Raw genomic sequence first — 14,973 nt, 5'->3', positions numbered from 1 at the left:
CACATGTTTGCTGGGAGCCAGAGCACCTGACATCAAAGCAAATTTAAAAGTGCTGGCTAATGCTAATCGTAAATACTCTAAAATTATTATTCACGTCGGCACAAATGATGTTTGACTTCGCCAGTCGGAGATCACTAAAATTAACATTAAAGAGGTGTGTGAACTCGCAAGTACAATGTCAGGAGAAGTAATTTAGTTAGCAGATTATCATCACTCAATGGCTGGCTGTCTAAGTGGTGTCCACAGAATAATATAGGTTTCATAGACAATTGGAAAAGTTTTTGGGGCAGACCTGACCTGTTGAAAAGAGATGGTATCCATCCGTCCCGGGATGGTGCTGCTCTTCTCTCTAGTAATATGGCACAAAGTCTTAGAGCTGAAACATGACAAACTGGGGCCTAGGACAGGAAGCAGACAGACTGGCTAAACCGACCGTCTGCTAGCTGCCTCACGTAACAGAAGTCAGATAAATCCCAACACATAGAAACTCTTAGTTTCCTAGATAATAACCTAGATATTATCACATAGAGACAGTGTCTGTACCCCGAATTAGTAAAAACAAAAAACTTCCAAACCCATTTAATGGTAAAAATTTAATTGATGTTCAACAAATAAAAAATAGAGATAATAATGATAAACAAATGATAAAGCTTGGGTTGTTAAATATTAGATCACTTTCTTCAAAAGCACTTATTGTAAACGATATTATCACAGACAATAATCTAGATGTGCTGTGTTTGACAGAAACCTGGCTAAAACCAGACGATTACATTACTTTAAATGAGTCTAGCCCTCAAGGTTATGATTATCGACACAATCCTCGACAGAAAGGCAAAGGTAATGCTGTAATTTATAGTAATATTTACAGTATCAGCCAGAAGTCTTTCAAGTATAATTCCTTCGAAATGATGGTGCTTTACGTAACATTATGTAAGTTGACATTTGTGCTGGCTACTGTTTACAGGCCACCAGGACACCAGACAGACTTTATCAAAGAAATTGCTTATTTTCTATCAGAATTAGTACTAGCTGCAGATAGAGTCCTTGTTGTTGGTGATTTTAATATCCATGTAGATAATAAAAAAGACTCATTGGGATTGGCATTTACAGACATTCTAAACTCTATTGGTGTTAGACAACACGTGTCGGGACCCACTCATTGTCGTAATCATACTTTAGATCTAATATCGTCACATGGAATCGATATTGATGCCGTTGAAATTCTGCAGCAGAGTGACAACATCTCAGATCATTATCTAGTCTCGTGTATACTACATTTAGTCAAAGAGGCTAAACTGCCTCCCTGCCACAAATATGGTAGAACCATCACTTCTACCACTAAAGATCGCTTTATAAATAATCTTCCTGATCAGTTTCATCGCCTTTTAGAAGAAAATAAACACAACCCTAGGTATTTATTTGATACAGTGGCTAAATTATGAATGAATGAGGCATTTATATAGCGCTTTCATATGTACAACTGTACACCAAAAGCGCTTTACAATCATATCAGGGGTCTCTCCTCATCCACCACCAGTGTGCAGCATCCACTTGGATGATGCGACGCCAGCCACAGTACAACGGCGCCAGTGCGCTCACCACACACTAGCTGTAGGTGGAGAGGAGAGAGAGTGAAAGAGCCAATTCAATGGATGGGGATTATTAGGAGGCCGTGATTGGTAAGGGCCTATGGAGGGAATTTGGCCAGGACACCGGGGTTACACCCCTACTCTTTACGAGAAGTGCCATGGGATTTTTAACGACCACAGAGAGTCAGGACCTCGGTTTAACGTCTCATCCGAAAGATTGAAATGATTGAAATTAACAAGAAATAAAGCTTCAACTTCTGATGTTTCCAAAGAGCGCAGCAGTAATGACTTTATGAACTTCTTTACTTGCAAGATTGATAATATTAGAGAAAAAATTATAACCATGCAACCGTCTACTACAGTATTGTGTCAGACAGTGCATTGTAGTGTCCCTGAAGAAAAATTCAATTCATTTAATGCTTTAGGAGAGGAAGAATTGTCTAAACTTGCTAAATCATCATAATCAACAACATGTATGTTAGACCCTATACCGACTAAGCTATTGAAAGAGATGCTTCCAAAGGGCATATATCCTCGTCTTAATATTGTTAATTCATCTTTATCACTAGGATACGTACCAAAAACTTTTAAGCTGGCTGTTATTAAACCTCTTATTAAAAAACCACAACTTGATCCTTGAGAATTAGTCAATTATAGGCCGATTTCAAATCTCACTTTTCTGTCAAAAATACTAGAAAAGGCAGTTTCATCACAACTATGTTCCTTTTTAGAAAGAAATAGTATCTGTGAGGATTTCCAGTCAGGATTTAGACCGTACCATAGTACTGAGACTGCTCTCATTAGAGTTACTAATGATTTGCTCTTATCATCAGATCGTGGTTGTAACTCTCTATTAGTGTTACTGGATCTTAGTGCTGCATTTGACACTATTGATCACAATATTCTTCTAAATAGACTCGAAAACTATGTTGGCATTAGTGGAATTGCATTGTCATGGTTCAAATCATACTAATCTGACCGTTATCAGTTTGTAGTAGTAAACGATGAGAGGTCATATCGATCACAAGTTCAATATGGAGTACCGCAAGGCTCAGTACTAGGACCGTTGCTTTTCACTCTGTACATGCTACCCTTGGGAGATATCATTAGGAAGCATGGCGTTAGTTTTCATTGTTACGCTGATGATACTCAGCTCTATATTTCTTCACGCCCTGACGAATCTTACCAATTCGCTAAATTAACAGAATGTATAGCTGATATAAAAAACTGGATGACCAGTAATTTCCTACTACTAAATTCAGAAAAAACAGAGATTCTAATTTTTGGACCAAAAACTTCTTCACGTAATAACCTAGAATATTGTCTAACACTTGATGGCTGCTCTGTTAAGTCTTCGTCGTCAGTTAGGAACCTGGGTGTGCTCTTTGATACCAATCTTTCATTTGAAGGCCATGTTACTAGCATCTGTAAAACCGCTTTCTTCCATCTTAAAAATATATCTAAACTACGACATATGCTCTCAATGAAGAATGCAGAACAGTTAGTTCATGCGTTTATGACCTCAAGGCTAGACTACTGTAACGCTCTACTGGGTAGTTGTTCCTCCCGCTTGATAAATAAACTACAGCTCGTACAAAATGCAGCAGCTAGAGTTCTTACTAGAACTAGGAAGTATGACCATATTAGCCCAGTTCTGTCATCGCTGCATTGGCTTCCTGTTAAACATCATATAGATTTTAAAATCTTGTTAATTACTTACAAAGCACTAAATGGTTTAGCTCCCCAGTACTTGAGTGAGCTCTTAAATCATTATAATCCTTCACGTTTATTGCGATCTCAGAATTCAGGCCAGCTGATAATACCTAGAATATCAAAATCAACGGCAGGCGGTAGATCCTTCTCCTATTTGGCACCCAAACTCTGGAACAAACTTCCTAGCATTGTTCGGGATGCAGACACACTCTGTCAGTATAAATCTAGACTAAAAACACATCTCTTTAACCTGGCATACACATAACACATTATCAATTTATATTTTCAAATACGTTAAAGGATTATTAGGCTGCATAAATTAGGTCAGCCGGAACCAGGAACACTTCCTATAACACCAGATGTACTCGTTACATCAGAAAAAGAATGGCATCTACACTAATATTAGTCTTTCTGTTTTTTTCTCCATTTTAACACCTATTTGCCACCTGTTTGCCACCTGATGTCACCTGATGGAGTTTGGGTTCCTTGCCGCTGTCGCCTTTGGCTTGCTTAGTTGGGGACACTTGACATTTGATTTCACATTCGATATTCAACAGTATCCTTGACATTTATTCAACAGTGCTTTGATCTGCCTGCATTGACACTATTCTTTAAGAGCTGCTGTGCAGCCAAAATTATATACCAGTTATCAATGTAAAGCTGCTTTGACACAATCTGCATTGTAAAAAGCGCTATATAAATAAAGGTGACTTGACTTGAATGGAAAAAGATAGATGTTGCAAAATGTCGCCAACTTGTTCATTCCATGCCTAGAAGACTTGCTGCTGTCATTAAAAATCATGGAGGCCATACAAAGTACTAGATGTAGTAGTTTTTGTTGTGGGGTGTGCTCATTTTGCATCACCCCAATTTGAATAAAACTGAAAAATGTGTAATCTAAGTTATATCATTAACCTTATTTACATGTTATAAGTTAAACAGATGTTATATTAAACTTGGTCTTGTCAACATTTTGGAAACTTTTTTTGTGTTCATTGAGATATTGTTTAAAAAAACTTTTCAAAGGGGGTGTACTCATTTACACTGAGCACTGTATATGTACCACTGACAATCACTAAACTTGTGCTTTTTTGAAATATATTACATTTGACTGTATTCTCTGATCCTTACACCTTTTTATTACTTTATTCTATCAAAGGAAAATAAAATAAGAGGGTTTATTGTGTAATCAGTGGAGACACGTACCTGAAGAGGTAAATGAAGCGGCACATCCATGGGGCAATCATTTTTCACAAACCCACAAACTCTATAGTCATACTCAAACCTTTTAAGGTGCAAAGGCAGTATTTCTGGATACTCATGTATTTCACAACTCTGTGCAGAAAAGTAATACAGTTAAGTTTTGGGATTTATAAGCACAACTTCATTGCAAACATGTAAAGCTGCTTTTTATCGTGAAAAGCACCATGCAAATAAAATTTAATTTAATGGCCAGAAAATGGAGTACCACTGAAAATGTGAGACAAGTGTCATTTGAACACTATTCAGTAGTGTACTAGCTTTGGAAAAATGTGGCTTTTAAAGATATGTCAAACTTTGTTAGAAATGCATCAGCAGCAAAAATCCACTTTACCAGTGTCGTATCCCTTTTCTCGTCACATTCATCACAGTACATCTGGTCTTCTTCAACTAATATAGTAGGCTCAAAATATTTATTAAGTCCATCTTCCTGAAATCAAAATAAAACATTTTATTATGATCTGCATCTCTTTTAACATATAATCATGAATACACAAAGTCACTGAATTTTCCCTCACAAGTTTGAATTGTCCATCTCTGGGGTTAACAGGAATCTGTAGTGACTTGAATGGGCTGTCATCATGGGACTTGTGATTTTCTGAACATATTCTGATGTTTCTCAGAGTTCCACTAAAGACCTGTTTCAGTTAAATTAATCAGAGAATCACTGTGAGTTATTAGTAGAAGATCAACAAGCAAATGTTCTGTTTTTCTGCATTGTAACATACTGAATGAACAGGAACAGAAATAGGTTACCTCGGCCAAAGTAGGGCCTACTTTCTCTAGGATATCTAGGAAGTATTCCACAGCATCCTGCTGCTCATATACTGACATTAAAGAGAAAATACAACACACTTCATACACACAAACCAAACACAGTACAGTTTCAATATTATATTATATTATATTATATTATATTATTCCCATCCTAAACTTACCGTTCTGTATACCAAGAGACGTGATTATTCCACGAGTCGAGACACTCGGAGCACCACTGTCCTGATTGCTGAGCTCTTGGATTATTTCCTTTAATGCAGACACTAAATTCTCATTTGTGTCACTGGGAACTCTAAAAAATTAAACAACTGTTTTTCATTTCAGTACAATGAATCATTTTAGCCACTAACAATTCAGACAAAACAAACAAACAATCAAAACAACAACAGCACTGACCTCATCACTCTCTCTCTGAATGATTTGGTCATGAAGAGCACCTGTAAGGTTGCATTCAAATAGCAGGTTGCACCTCGATTGTTCAAACCTCTGTATGAACCTGAGGAGAAGTAGCAGATGCTGAATACAATGTTGACAAGAACATTAATAATATCAGTAGTAGCGGTCATACTGGGAACAGCAGTAATTCTAGTGATCACATCCATGACTTCAGTTACTTCAATTCAAACACAAGATACCAGATAACGAGTCTTTTAACTGGCTTCATTATGTTATCAGTCACTGATTAAAAACAAACAAACAAAAAAACAAAACATTGTGCCTCTTTGTTATTATATCATTAAGTCTGATCCCTGTAATATTTTGGATTGTGCATTGAATTCTATTGTTTCCTTGGAAACATTTCACTTGCAACTGCCTCGCTCTATGAGTGGTCTGTCTAACTTTCAACCTGTTTCTTCAATTCAATTCAATGTCTCATTACATCATATGATATAGTTAAGCTATAGTTAAGCTATAAGTGCAATATTCTACAGATTCTAAAGATTATAATATTAAATCATTTAGGCAGAGGTGCTTGATTGTTTTTATTCATTTTATTTTACAGACTTGGTTTTATTCATTAAAATGTTCAGAGTATAATCTCTAAAAGGGATATGGTTCGTATTTGGGCACAGTCAACTGATGCAGATGTGATTGTTCTATCTGAAACTTGGATTAACAAATCTGTATTAATGGTTATGATGTATATAGGACTGACTGACCAAAAAGGGGTGGGGGCGTAGCAATTTTTATGAAAAACAAAAAGATTTCATGTTAAAGTTTTACTTTCTAAATTTGCATTTTTAACTCTCGATCTTGAGGTCTCTAAATGTCCTATGGCAGGTTGTTGGCTGCCATAGGACACCATCTGCTGACAGTAGTGCTCTCCCTTCTTTATTCCAGCTCTTTTCAGATATTGATGCCAAAGAATTGGTAGTTCTTGTTGAGTTAAATTGGAATTGGTTGCTGTCAAGGTTCCGCCAACCTGCTGCTTCTTTCCATTCCCACCAGAGGTCTCCGTTTCACCATTAAGACTTTTTCATTGCACACACTCAGTCACTTCACTCTGGAATATACTGCCAGTGTTTTAGATTACTCTTTTGCCTTGCCCTCTAAATACCTGGTTGCCATTGTCAGACCCTTGCCTGTTTTTGACTATGTTTTTTAAATAAAGCTATCATATGGATCTGCGCGCCTTTCGACACAGTCCCTCCGTAACAGTAGCATTCACCAACTGATGAATTTAAAACCTATTGCGATGCAAGATTTTTAGATTGTTGGCATTCCCACTAGACCGAATCCAAAATGTCCAGAAAAATCATCCCTAATAGATTTAATTTTATCAAACGTTCAGCACAAGTATTCAAATGCGTTTATATTTGCAAATGACATCAGTGACCATTGTGTCATCGCAATGGTTAGAAACACAAAAATTCCTAAAACCAAATCACGTATCATAACCAAGCGTCATATGAAACATTTATCAGATCAAGAGTTCCTACGCAATTCAACACACATTAATTTAATTCCTGACCTTGAAATAGTCTTGAAATTCTTTTATGCTCATTTTTCTGCTTTAGTTGACCAAACATGCCCCCCTCAAAAGGTACAGGGTGAAGGGTCGGAATAATGCATGGTTTTCTCCTCTCTTATCAATTATGCTTCATAAGTGCAACTTGGCATGGGCAAAAGCTAGGAAAATAGATTTAAATTCAGATTGGCTTGATTTCAGATGACTGCGCAACGTGTGCATAGTTGCAGTCAGAAAAGCTTATACATACATCCAGGGGCGGAGCAAGTGGTGGGCTAAGGGGGCTGGAGCCCCAAATGTTTTTCCAAAAGCCCAGAATCTTTCAGGTTTGAGGTTTCTTAACAGTGCTGTCAAAATATAATTTTTCTAATCTCTCTATTAAAATATGTTAAACGGTTCAATATCACTTTTCTGTAGTATCCATACACTGATACCTGCAGCGCTTTCTCTCTCTTCTCTCTGACAGCGAGTTCATGCAAACCGCAGTTGAACATGGACACGCCTCCTGTCACTCATTCAGAACAGCAGCAGGCCTCGAGACTCTTGTTCGTTCTGGTTGAAGGGTTTTTGTTATGATATATCAGCTGATATGACAACTTTAGCACATTTGTCAGCTAAACATTCATTCAGTGTTTCCCATTAATTACCCTATGCCACCAAAGTTTCATATTTAAAACATACACAAATGGTCTAAACACTGTACCTAAATGGTCTCTAACGCTGTATTTTGCCAACGAACTACAGTAAAATCAAAACCCTGATATGGCATATGAAACAGCAAAAGACAGCGATTAAGTATATATACAGTCTGTTTGTGCTACGTGTTTTAAAGAGAAGTGTGCACATTTGCTCACGCGTTCAGCTGGTGATCAAAATAAAAGCTCAATGGTTTATCTCTGCAAGTAAAGAAATTAGTACAAAAGTATTGTAATTTCCATATACTGTATTTTAAAGTAACTACTTATAAAATGTTCATTTATTTTACAGTGCATTTGTTAAAATATATGGATATTACTGTCACATGAATAATTATAAAGGCCTAAATCATATTATAGTATTGTAGGCCTTTCATGTCCAGGTATAAGTCAATGCTGTTTCTTTGTTCAATTTGCACACTGTACATGGGCTTCAGCTCTCAGTTTTGGGCTCTCAAAGTGCACCAGATTTATGCATTTAACCTTAAAATGTAAAACATTTTCTAATGGGGGGCATGCCCCGGGACCCCCTAGAGGAGGTACTCCCAACAAAGTTTTGCAAATTCCTATGGGAAACAATGTATATTTTATGAACTTTACTCCAGTATACTACTACAAACTTTCATGACAGTAAAGCTGTGTGGAAAATTGCAAAATATTGGACAAATTGGACAAAAATAGATTTGGGCTAAGCCCTGAATGTTTACGATGTCTGGCTCCGCCCCCACATACATCAAACAATTCATCAAAACTTTGGAAAACTGTTAAATCATTAACTGAAAATAATAAAGGTAGGCGATAGAACTTCTATCATGTATTATGATGGTAGCTCTATAGCCTATAGTTCATAAAATATACATTGTTTGAAAGAGCTGGGAGAATTAGGAAGTAAGTATTTGTTTAAGGGTACTGTTTAAACGCACATGTGCCTGACAATTATTTTTTTTTTTTTAGTTATCCCTGGATGCAGCTCTGTGACAAACATTTCTTTTAGAGTTGTCCCTGGATGCAGCTCTGTATAGAGTCAGTCCAGGAAGATTTGTCTGTAAAAGGGTACTTTTTAAACACACAGCTACCTGACAAATATAAACAGTTATCCCTATGCGTGAGGAAGATCCATTTAGATCCGCTTTGACGGACAACAAAAAAAACTTCCCTGAAACTTCCTAACTCTTTCATCCAGATAGCGAAATTCTCTGTTTTTACTGTTATTTCCATTTCTTATGTGTTCTTCTTTATGTAAAGCACTTTGAATTAGCGTTGTGTATGAAATGTGCTATACAAATACAATTGCCTTGCCTATTATGAAGGGCTCTCATACAATCATTGATAAAGTAAAAATGCTTAATTGTTTCAATGGATACTTCATAGCTTTGTGGCATAACACATTTAAGAATCTGTTTAAGATCTGCTGATCCTACATCCTGACATAATATCACATGAATCTGATGAGATGTGTAACAACACCATTGTTTCTCTTTCCTTTGCCAACTATTGAGTTTCACCCTAAATACTCATTTTCCACTTTCTTTTCTAACTTTGCTACTGTCAGTGTAGACTAGTGTCTATGAGTTCATTCACATGCTTTCTCGACCTCTAGCCTACTGAGGTCCAAAAAAGTGTTTACATTTACATTTGCCCATCCATTACTTCGATTATTAACAATTCCTTAATCAAGCTGCTATCACACCAGTTCTCAAAAAACCTGGTTGTGATGCTGAAGACTTATCTAACTATAGGCCTATTGCGAATCTGCCTTTTCTGGCTAAGGTTCTTAACCCTCAGGGGTCTGAGGATTTTTGGGGCCTTGGAGAAGTTTTGACACGCCCTGACATTTGTGCTTTTTTCAGTTGTTCATAAACATATTAATGACAAAAGTGTCATTACACTGTATTCAGCACAAACTAGGCTACAATAATATGTGAGGAACATGTATGTACATGTTTGTGTTTTTGAAGGAATAACGTTTATGCGTGGTTATTGAAAAAACAAAAACTTAAGTCACTGAAATAAAGCCAAAAAATATATATTAAATCTTTGTTCACAAGACTTCTGGGTATTTGAGGTTGTAGACTAGAGTTTTTGCTTCAAAATGAGGTAAAAATTATGCTGCCTGCTTGTTCATATAAAACAATAGAGAGATTTAAATTTTCTAAAACATCTTTGGTCAAGAAACACAGTATGCGTGGAGGCTTGAATAATCATGAATAATGGATGATTCTCACCTGAGAAGACAAAAGAATTGCATAAAGAGCTCTAATGAGCTGCATAAATAATTAGCTCTTTCAGACAGGTAGGCTGTGAAAAAACCCTCTGTTGATCATGTCTCAAATCTCATCATTGTGTAAATCAAACATACAGAAAAAATAGCAATACTGTGAAATATTATTACAATTTAAAATAATGGAATTCTATTATATTCTTTAAAATATAATGTATTTCTGTGATGCAAAGTGTCTGAACAATTATGTTAACTCTATGGCATTTCATATAGGCTTTTAGCTTAAAAGCATGCACATTTGGAGAAATACTGATGGATTCTCATATGTTTGTCAATTTTCTATACAGAGGAGTAATATTTATTCAGGATTTATTGTCATTACTATGAGTGCTGGATACTGTGTTTTGAATTCATACATGCAGCCGGAGGGCGCTCTGTACAGCTTTAGTCCACAAATGCCTGAGCACTAAAGAAGAATAGGCAATCCAGGAAATAACTGAACTAACAGAGGCCAGAGATCGCTAACTATGGCTATTCAAAACACTTTTCAAGACAATAAATACACGATTGAGACGATGAATGCATGCATTGACTCAGAATTTGCATCTGAATAGCGCTCGCTCCGTGGGCGTGGCCGCATTAGCGGATAATGAGCTGAATCACGGATTTCTGACATGGCTCTCTTTTCATACAGATTAGATAAACACAGAATGTTTGTTTTCGATTTGACTTACACGATTTAAAACCTGACATTTCAACGTTTTTTTAGACATAAGTCTAATTTTTTTGTCATTAGTATTCACTAAGTTACAGTTCATTTTCTGAGAACTATCAGATTGGAGTTCGTTCAGAGGGAGACGAGAGATCACGCATCATGTTAGTTTTCTTTATTTTACAAAAAGCACAACATTTTGTTGTTACTCTGAGTGTACACAAATAAAAGAAGATATTCCACAGATTAAAATGGTGTATAACTCTTAATTGTATGTGCAACATTGACAGAGTAGTTTGAGTCTCTTTCACACTGGTTAGAAAAAAACGCGGTGATCACGCCGGCGTGACCGCCGACCCGAGAGTGTTAAATGAGTTGTTGTTGGCCATCTCTGGTACTGTGTTTGAATGGTTTAAGTCCTATCTAACTGATTGTTTTCAGCATGTTTGTCTGGGGAAAAACAAATCTGAGGCAACATTTGTTCAGCAGAGTGTCCTGCAGAGGTCAGTGCTTGGACCCACTTTGTTTTACATCTATATGTTGCAACTTGGTGACATTATTATAAAGTATGGGGAAAGTATGATGCAAGAATGCGCCTGTGAATGTGGCATGCCGTCTGTCACTCTCTATCATGTCCTGTATATGGTTATTAATATGTACTCTCTTGCCTTTTAACTACAGTAGGTGGCCATCCAAAACGATGTTTCTACTGCCGCGCGTGCCGCCGCCGCCGCATCGCAAAGTACATTTGCAGCTTTTGACCGCTGAGTGGCGCTTTAACCACATGTTATCCAACAAATGCATCAAAGCACATTTATCTTTATGCAAAATGTAAATTTTCTCACATATTAGGCCTATATTTATCACAAATACATTTTTTTATTTATATTTTAAACTCCTTTAATAAAACAGCATGGATTTTTGACACGCACATACTTTGTTATTCGTTACCTGTCCTTTATTTGACAGATAACTACTTAGGAAAAATATAGCCTATCTGTTTGGACACTGATTAAGAAATTGTTGTGCGTTTCATGAATTATATACCTTTATTTTAGTAAAACGTGAGTCACTGAATAATTTCGCTCCCATTATTAAGGCACGGTTTAGCTAAATCATTGAAACTAAAAAGAATGGACGGATTAATAAAACGTCATAAAAAAAAACTGTAACTCCTGCAGCCGCATTTAAATGCAGGAGTGTATTCTATTCTTTAAAATATCAAATATCAAATTTAGAAACAACACATTCCAGCGCATAGATCGCCTCTTATTTAACACCGACCTACGAATTTATTATCGAATTGAGACATTTCTTTCTTTTTAGGTATAATTATTCATACATTTTTGAGACGTTTCAGTTTCTCGCAGAGAGACAGCTAAAAGCTCACCCTGTTTTTATTTATTTTATTTTACTAAAGCACAAAGTTTTGTTGTTATCGTGAGCGCACACAAATAAAAGTAGACCATTTGTATTCAGACTATCGCCAAAAATGACGGAAGGCCTGTTTTAAGTTGTTTCTGTCATGAGGAGAAAATCCATCAGAACGCGCCGGCGCTTTCGTCGACCAGAGGGATAACAATGTAATCAATTTAGTTTCATATTTATATTTAAATATTGGGCTATAGCCTAATATATTTTTTTTTAAAGATGTCACCAATGTTGATTATGAAAAGGGATTAGGGAATAGCATGACGGATGCGCAATGTTGGGAGACAAATGCAGCGGGTCAGACATGAGTTGACCACTTCATTAAGTTTTGTTTTATAGTAAGTCTTTCTTTAAAATGAATTTCGTTTTGTAGAAATTGTATCTTAATTTCAATCAATGTTTCATCAACCAATTGGCTATATTTAATTAGGAAGAAAACCATGAACGTCGGGTGTGGAATGGAAACGAAACCATGTTTCCGCGGCCTTTGAATAAGGCTGAAGCAATAGACGTCTTTCTGTTTTTATTAAATTTCTTAAATACATGTCTTTATTACTTAATTAATTGATAAGATGTTTTGGTCTAACAATAAATTTTAGCTGCTCTAAATTCTAAGTTAGACACAAATTTGCGTTAGGCTAGGCTATATAAGGTTCCTTTCTAGACAAGAGCGTAAATTGCTGTTTCGGCCGCAAATTTTCAGTAATTTCGATCGGTGCATCAAATGATATAGGCCTAAACTAAATTCATGTATTTACAGTAAAAGAATAAAGAAATAGCCCAACTCTAGACTTATTGGCTATGCTATTTATGTTTGGGCAATATAATAATAATAATAATAATAATAATAATCTCAGCAAAGACCGAACATATTTATTTGTCTCGGCACACGACCGCTAACAGTAACACAGTAGCACAGCGCATCAAAGCTTGCCGTTGTCTTGGCTACCTTACAAACGGCGATGGAAACAACAGTGAATTTTTCCCCCTTTTGTGGTAATTTAGCACTAGTTTCTATGGTATTCTGCTTGCATTTTTGGGCTTCAGTTGGATGCTCTATTTTAATCTTTAGTCAATTGAGTTTAGTTCTAAAAAAAGCAAAGGCTAAATAGTAAATAATCTGCGACGGGGCCCATCATAGGGTGGGGGCTGTTCCGTATGCCCATGATGTAATGGTAATACATCGCTTACAATGGGTTCATGTTAACTACTGTATGATTATCAGACGATTTTAATGTGTTAATGTTTCAACTATATCGTGCAATTATAGCTATGTAACAATCTGATAAACTGCAATTGTGCAGTTTGTATCCATTAACACGCTCATAAACATTACAAAAAGAAATATCATGCCATAGCTACACAATTACGAACAAAATAACCGTTGATATTCCAATAAGCAACATTTTGTTATTCAACAAGTGCTAGGCTATTAAGATAAAAAGTTTCTGCTGTAGAGTTTCCACCTAATCTGACTCTCCACAATGGGCTACACAATGCATATGAATATTTGATAGGCCTATTTGTATTTTGACTGCAGTTAAGAGCAAAATGACGAGAACATGTTTAACATTGGAAGTTTAAGATTCTTTATTAAATATTCTTACTTTATGCAAAACATATAGGCATCTATACATTGTACTTCTATAACATCATAACATAAATCATTAAATTATAGTTCAGATGAACCGTACAAACCCAATCTTGTTTTTTGCTATTTATTTAGGCTATTTATTTATATCAGCAGATCTGTGTTGATTCAGTTCATTTCAATAACTGCTGATGTTGCAAACTGTGGTTAAGCTGTAAAGCAGCTCGAAAGAATTGACCAAGATATGTAACATTATGGCTCCGTATTATTAGAACAATAACTGTACAGAATCTTTACTGCCATCCAATGTTCCTTAAAGACAAAGAAATAAAATAAAAATGTTAAAGAAAAACAAACAAAAACAACAAACCGATTGTGTTCCATTTATATGTCAATGTATAATTTTTACATTATCTTGTGTGTATAAAAAGCACTCACCCAACCTAACAGTGCTTGACAAGTTTGAGATAGGGGGAAGGGCGCTTTGTTTAAAATGTTTGTCACCAAAGCCATTAATCCGGAGGGCAGGAGACTCAAAATGTTAGCCTAAGCTATGCGCATGACAGACCTTTTTGCAATCTTGGTGCTTTTTGTTAATTTTAACATCCTGATCTGATCATATGAAATAAGCTGACGAAATACACAATTGTTAGACTCTGTTATGAGTATTTGCAGTAAGTTTCTTTATTTGTTTGTATTATGGAGATTTGCAGTTTTTTGCAGTGTTTCACGCTCCACTCCAGAAGTTCCGAATGGGATCAACCCTCCCCCCGCGCGTTTGCCAGCGTCTGCTGCTGCCGAGCAGAGTATGTGCGAAGTTTTGACTGGAGCGAGGAGGGATTTTGTAAAAGTCGGAGCGTCGTGGGTTTGTTTTTTTGTTGTTGTTTGTTTTTTTGTGTTTATTTTTTTAAATCTGCAAGAAATGTTATGAGTTTGGCGTGTGGTAGGAAAAAAGTTTGCACAATAAGCCACTACGCAAATGTGTGTCTAAGTAGACCAGGTAAAATATATTGTT

The sequence above is a fragment of the Megalobrama amblycephala genome, linkage group LG7, assembly GCF_018812025.1.
Source record: "Megalobrama amblycephala isolate DHTTF-2021 linkage group LG7, ASM1881202v1, whole genome shotgun sequence".
In the NCBI taxonomy this organism is placed as follows: Eukaryota; Metazoa; Chordata; class Actinopteri; order Cypriniformes; family Xenocyprididae; genus Megalobrama; species Megalobrama amblycephala.
The sequence above is the reverse complement of the archived record's forward strand: the minus strand, read 5'-3'. Positions refer to the sequence as shown.